Source organism: Lichenostomus cassidix, chromosome 1 (genome assembly GCF_008360975.1).
Source record: "Lichenostomus cassidix isolate B80296 chromosome 1, HeHo_3.0, whole genome shotgun sequence".
Lineage (NCBI taxonomy): Eukaryota > Metazoa > Chordata > Aves > Passeriformes > Meliphagidae > Lichenostomus > Lichenostomus cassidix.
In genome coordinates, this window is record NC_139479.1 from 67,364,691 (window position 1) to 67,370,690 (window position 6,000).

Genomic DNA, 6,000 nt, shown 5'->3' on the forward strand with positions numbered 1-6,000 from the left:
CGCATATGACTCATGTTAGTTTGTTGTCTATTATAAAGCACATTTATATTACAGTTAGACACCTCAGTGGGAGCTAAATTATTGTGAAACTCAGTAATTACGAATGGTAATTCTTTATTCAACAAGGATGTATCTAACAGGGTGTCACAGGCTGGTGAAAAATAAGGTATTGTCTCTATATCATCCATACACCATCTGTGCTGTGCATTATTGCCAGGCAGCACAGAGCCATTAGGGGAGAGTGGGGTAATAGACCTCCGCCTGCCTTTTAGCGCTCTCGGCATTCTGCAGTGCATGCTCTTAAATGCTCTGGGTCGATGTCAGAGCGTCCAGAGTGAGGAAGTAACAGACAGTGTTTTCCACACCATCAGCTACCTCACTGCTTCAGCCTTCCCTAAAACCTCATCTTTGATGTTCTGTAGCGAAACTGCCTATTAATACTTATACCTGAGAACCAGTACTCCCCTCACTGTGGGTTCACATTTTCCATTCCCTTTTCCCGATTAACCAGCTTTACAGTGTTCCTTATTGCATCCCTTTGCCCTGCACATGACGTCACTTGTTTGTCTTGGTCTGGAAGCATCTCATCTACCCTGACCTGTATCTTGGGAATTATTTTATAGGAAAAAGCAGGATCTTAATTTTAGATTTTGACTTCTATAACAATTCATTAGAAAAGGAAGGGCATTCTGATGAGATAAGAGAAAAGCATTGTCATTACCTTAAGCACCTACAATGTCTTTGCAAGCTGTACTATCTCATAGGCTGGGAATAAGCTTTTGGAAAACTTCTTGGAATTTTGTAGGGGTGTCAAGTTGCGTGAGAACCCCAATTAAATCTCTATACACAACTTTCCAAAGCAATCAGGAACCAAGAATTTAAGGGTTATACAGTAACCTAATTTAAAGGTTACACAATATTCATCTCCTAGAGGGCAATAAATTAAATCATGGCTGATTCCCTAGAGTATGTTAACCAGTGCAGCTGAGCCACTATGGGACTGATGGTGACTGTGAATGCTGGGACAAAATTTCTACCATTCAAGGGAAAAAGAGGAACAGAGTGGAAATTGTGATTTTGAAAGGCCTGGGTGAACTCCTTGGTCTCTAGGGCAGCTAGATTTTGTAATTATGTTTAATTAGGATAGCTTTTAAAGCCACAGGTTAGACAAAAACTGGTTTTCTAATGTTTGTAGAAAACAGTTTTGAGAACCAGTGACTTCCTGTAGAAGGCAATTCTATCCCATCTCTCCTTTTAGGTGTAGAAGGAGGGGGCTATCACAACCTAAAGCTTTATTTGTTACTCTTTGAAATACGTGACTTTATTAAAAAGTGAATATATCATGATATCCTATTTCTCTGTGTCCCATATCTGACAAATACTGAAAGCAGACAAAAATAGGAAATAGATGGTCAGGTTGTGATGTGTTTGACAGTGACTGGAAAGGGCCAGCATTAACTGTGGGTCACTCAAGTGCCCCCCACCCCCATGAAAACCAGGAAGGAAAATTACGATGAAAGTATTATGGGGGGTGTACTGGGAAAAAGTATTGAGTTGCTGAGTGTGGGGATCAAGGTGAGAAGTGGGAAATTGAAGGACATTGCAAAGGAGACAAGATGATGCGGAGGAAATATTGAACTGGAATTTGTGCAAGAAAGGTCACTGCATGGAAAAGGAAGGAAATGGTATGTGTCTTCCATTATTTATTTAATAACAGCGCCAGCTCTTCATAATAGTAAATAACAATACTTAAGTCTCTTGCAAGCAAATTAGAATACCTGTGTTCCTACAAGGATGCTGAAGGCTGAATTTCCAGCCTGAAATAATTACTCACAAGGTGTGTTTTCTTGCTGGCTGCAGGGCTGAAACCTGGGCTGTCATCTAATGAACTGGCCTGTACACTTTTAAAGATCATGTGATTTGTGTGGAACCTCTCTACAGCTCAGTATATTTTAGAGTAGGAAGCTGGATTTTTTAATATTTGACCGCTGCTTTATTTGGCCTTAAAGATGCCTATTTTGATGATATTAACAGATATTGGAAGCTACACATAACAGAAATTTTATAGCACAACGTTTAATGAGAAGGAGTTTTGTATACTGACAGAGAGTGACATGCAAGGGCAGTTTGGATTCATTTGGTTTCTCCATTTTTCAGTTTCCAAGGAAACGAGGAAACATGCTTGAAATTGAATGTCTAGAAAAATCATTTGGAGTTGCAAATGATAATTTATTAGTTTGATTGTATTAATAAGAATAGTTTTCCTATTTTGGGCATTTTGACACGCCTGAGAAAATAATATTGTCACACTGTGTTTTCAAAGAGAGAGTAACAGAGCAGCTAACATGACTTTGTTTACCCAATTTTTCTGGTTCTCCTCATTTCTTCAGTTAATGGCCAATCAATAATGAAGGACAAGGGAAACATTAAGAACATTTCAAAAATTAACATATTCAAATTAATTTGTATGACAACAGGGACAGGACATTGTGCATCTTTCTGCTTGGCTCTTCCCTGCTTTTTCAAAGTGTACTGAGTGCTCTTCTGCTGTTGCATTACATTTACTTAAACTTTGGAAACAATCAAAGATCAACTTTTTGCTCAGTTGTGACAAGTTCTGTAAAATATGTAATTTTTCAAATTCCTTTTCCTAAGATAACAAATGCTTCATTAGTAGAGAAGAAAGAGGAAGTTGTTAGTGCTAAGAGCTGACACTTCCTTTGTCTCCTGATATTGAAAAGTATTTTAAAGTGAAGTGTAAATATCTACAATTATGTCCTTTTATACTAAGCAGAGCTCATCAATTTCTTTTAATTTAGATCCAAGAAAACCCTGTTTCCATTCACTGAAGGCCAGGATCACAGGAATGTGTAGAAATTACATTCTTAAATACATTCTGAGTTGTTTCCAGTGTCTGAAATGGATCTTACCTTTTAAAAGTTTGCATTTCTTAGCAGAGTCTTTAGTCCAAAAGTGTCTTATTCCAACAGAGAGATTTCAGGCAGGACTCTGGCAGCTGCAGCGTTGTGGGATGTGTGAACTGACCTCTGCCAGTTTTTGGTGGTTGGGCTGAACGTGGACAGACTGAATGGGAGGTGATGGTGGAGCTACTTTGGCATCTGTCAGAAATGAGGAGGGGAGTATGTTTGATGACTTCAAAACACCAGTTGCAAAACATGCCACATGGAGATTCATCCTTGGGGAATAATGGAGACAATGCAGCTTGAAAACAGCTTTCATCTGTTCATGGAATGAGGCACCATCTTGATGTACTCATGTTTACTGTCCTTCAGATGCCTGCACACCCTTCAGATGCCTACCTCAAACTGCTCGCTGTGCACTTGCATCTAATTATACTGATTTTTCTGGCAGGGCAACCAAAAGGCAGAAATTGGTTGCCAATATCTGAACAAATAAGAATGTAATTGCTTGTCCCTCTTAAGGACTCAAGTATTCAGTGCAGGTCTCTGTGGCTGCTTGCCTTTCTTTGTCATTTTTACCAGTGCAAAGGAGGGTGCAAAAAGGTGATGATTTATAACATTTTGCACAAGTGACTTCTCTAACAGCATGAATTGATTTAGAGCAATTTTGAATAGGGTCACAGGCGATTGGGAAAGAAACTTTCATGAAGCATTTATGTTTAACAGGAATTGCAATACTAGACTAAGCAGGGAAATTATTTTTCTCATGTTATAATATTTGACAAAGCATAAAGAAAAACATATTACTCACTGAATATGTACTACACCAGCTTCATCTGTATGCTGCTTCCCTGATCTGTACTGGTGAATGACATAGCTGTGCCTTGAACAAGACATATGGGAATCTAACTTTAGCCTGCTTGACTGGATTTGTGTGTAGCAGCATGACCAAGATAATGGCACATAAATGCAGCATGTTTTCACTTGTCAAGATTTTGGAGACACTGGAGACCCTAACTTCAGAAGTAGGACATCTCATGCTCACCTGGAGACTGTCAAGAGTGGTAATAAGTCTAGGTGTGTTAACACATGGGCTCTTTGAAACTGTAGAAACAAGTGCAGTCTCTGACAGTTACTGTGTCTCGAATCAAATGTTCTGCTGTCTCAGTAGTGCGAGGGCAGGCTGGGTATTACTGCATAATGAGGCAAATAGCCAGTAAGAGGCCTTTCTCATATTTCACAGCATATACTGCTTGTTTTTCATAGGTGTTACATCTGTGGAAATGAAACTTCTCCAAAAAGGGAGGTGAAACCTTCTTAATGAATTAAAGAGCTTAATAGAAGATACAGGACTGAGGTGACGTGATGAGACTGCTTGAAGAAGAGTGGTTGAAAAGTATGTATGTGTGTGCTGCTCACTAGTTCCCTTTGCTGCCTGAAGCATCATCACATTGCCAGAAACTCTAGAAAGAAAATAGGATATAATTAGACTCTGCTTTCATGTCTGTGCTTAGAATCCAGGTGACTTAAGCAACTGTCCCTTTGCTTACTTTTTTTTTCAAATTTATTATGAATGATGAAACTGTTTTGCCCATACACTGAATAGTGAAGCAACAAGCAGGAGAGGCTTTTCACCTGAGGGCAAAGCACTTATCCAAGTACATCAGCTGGACAAACACGTGGAAGTTGGAAAAGTGGCATGAAGTGGACAGACTTCATCCCTAGCCCCTGATGGCTTTGAAATATGTTGGTGGCATATATCATAGGATGTGTGTGTACACAGCCCTGTACCTTTTCAGACTTTTTCTCTAACCACACTCATGGTGAGCTATAACACAGAGCACCAGATCACCTGATTTTGGTTTGCACTTGGGAGTCCTCTGAGCTGGAGGGAAGGTAAAGGTCTAATATGGTCTGCTTTAGCAGCTGTTGTAGCTTTTGGTTCTCATTTATCTGGGTGGAAATCCATTCTACAACTCCCTATGTCCTACAGCCTCCTGTTCCTCTACATCCCTCTGGTGTGAAGGATTTACCTCCTTATACAGTACCTTTCAGTGTAAAACAGAAAACAGTGAATCTCACCTTTGCTAAATGTGAGCTAGTGATTTTAAGTGCAAGGATGAAGCCATACAAATCAACAAGCACTTTTATGAACAGGTAAAGATGGGCAGGAGTACATGTGCTTCCTTAGAAATTGTCAGAAATTCCCATTTCTTCCTCAGACCCAGATGTGCAGCCGAAGTTTCTAGGCTGTCTTTCTGATGTCATTTGTTCTGTACCTGAAGTCACCATATAATGCATATTATAGTACAGGGCTATAATAATCTCTTGCTCTCTGTTGCTTGTGCTCATTTCACATAAATGCTTAGTGCGTCACCGTTGTAAATTAAAACTGTCTATTATCAAAGGTTCTGTTTTCTCATGCAATGCAATCTTTGTTATAGGAGTCATAGGTTTTAGTGCCATTGACAGAAAATAAAAACCTAAAAGCTCATTAATGTGCTTAAATAGATAAAATTGTGGAGTTTTTAAAACACAGATTTAAGGCAGCATCCTTTTTAGAGCCTTTTTATGGGACAAAATTAATACCTAACAGTAGCTACCTTTTTTATTACAGACCTTCCTTAAAGGAAGTTGTTCTTAATTGTGTGGTAGACACTCTGGGTGGGATTAATCTGCTTTAGCACATATGTCTGGTGCCCTTTGAGAAGGTCTGGGGCAGCTAAGATATTTGTGTGGGGTTGGCAGGTAAGGCTGGGGACAAGTGGAGATGTCTGGTCTCCCAGAGACCGTACTTAGGCTCCTCAAATGGCACTAGACACCTATGTTTAGACAGCTAAATTTCCACCTTCCTGGCAAGGACTTGCTTGGGAGAATTCTCCATGTGCACATTTCTAGGGTGTAGAAGTCCTAATGTTCATTTGGAGTTTAATTTTAGCGGGAACTTTGCAGAGCTAATACAAAAGAAGTGGGACCACATACCTGGGCACTGATGAGGGGCAGAGAAAGAAGAGCAGGGAAGCAATAAGAGCAAGACATTCCACTTTGGTAAATCATGATAAAGTCAGCTGCTTGTATA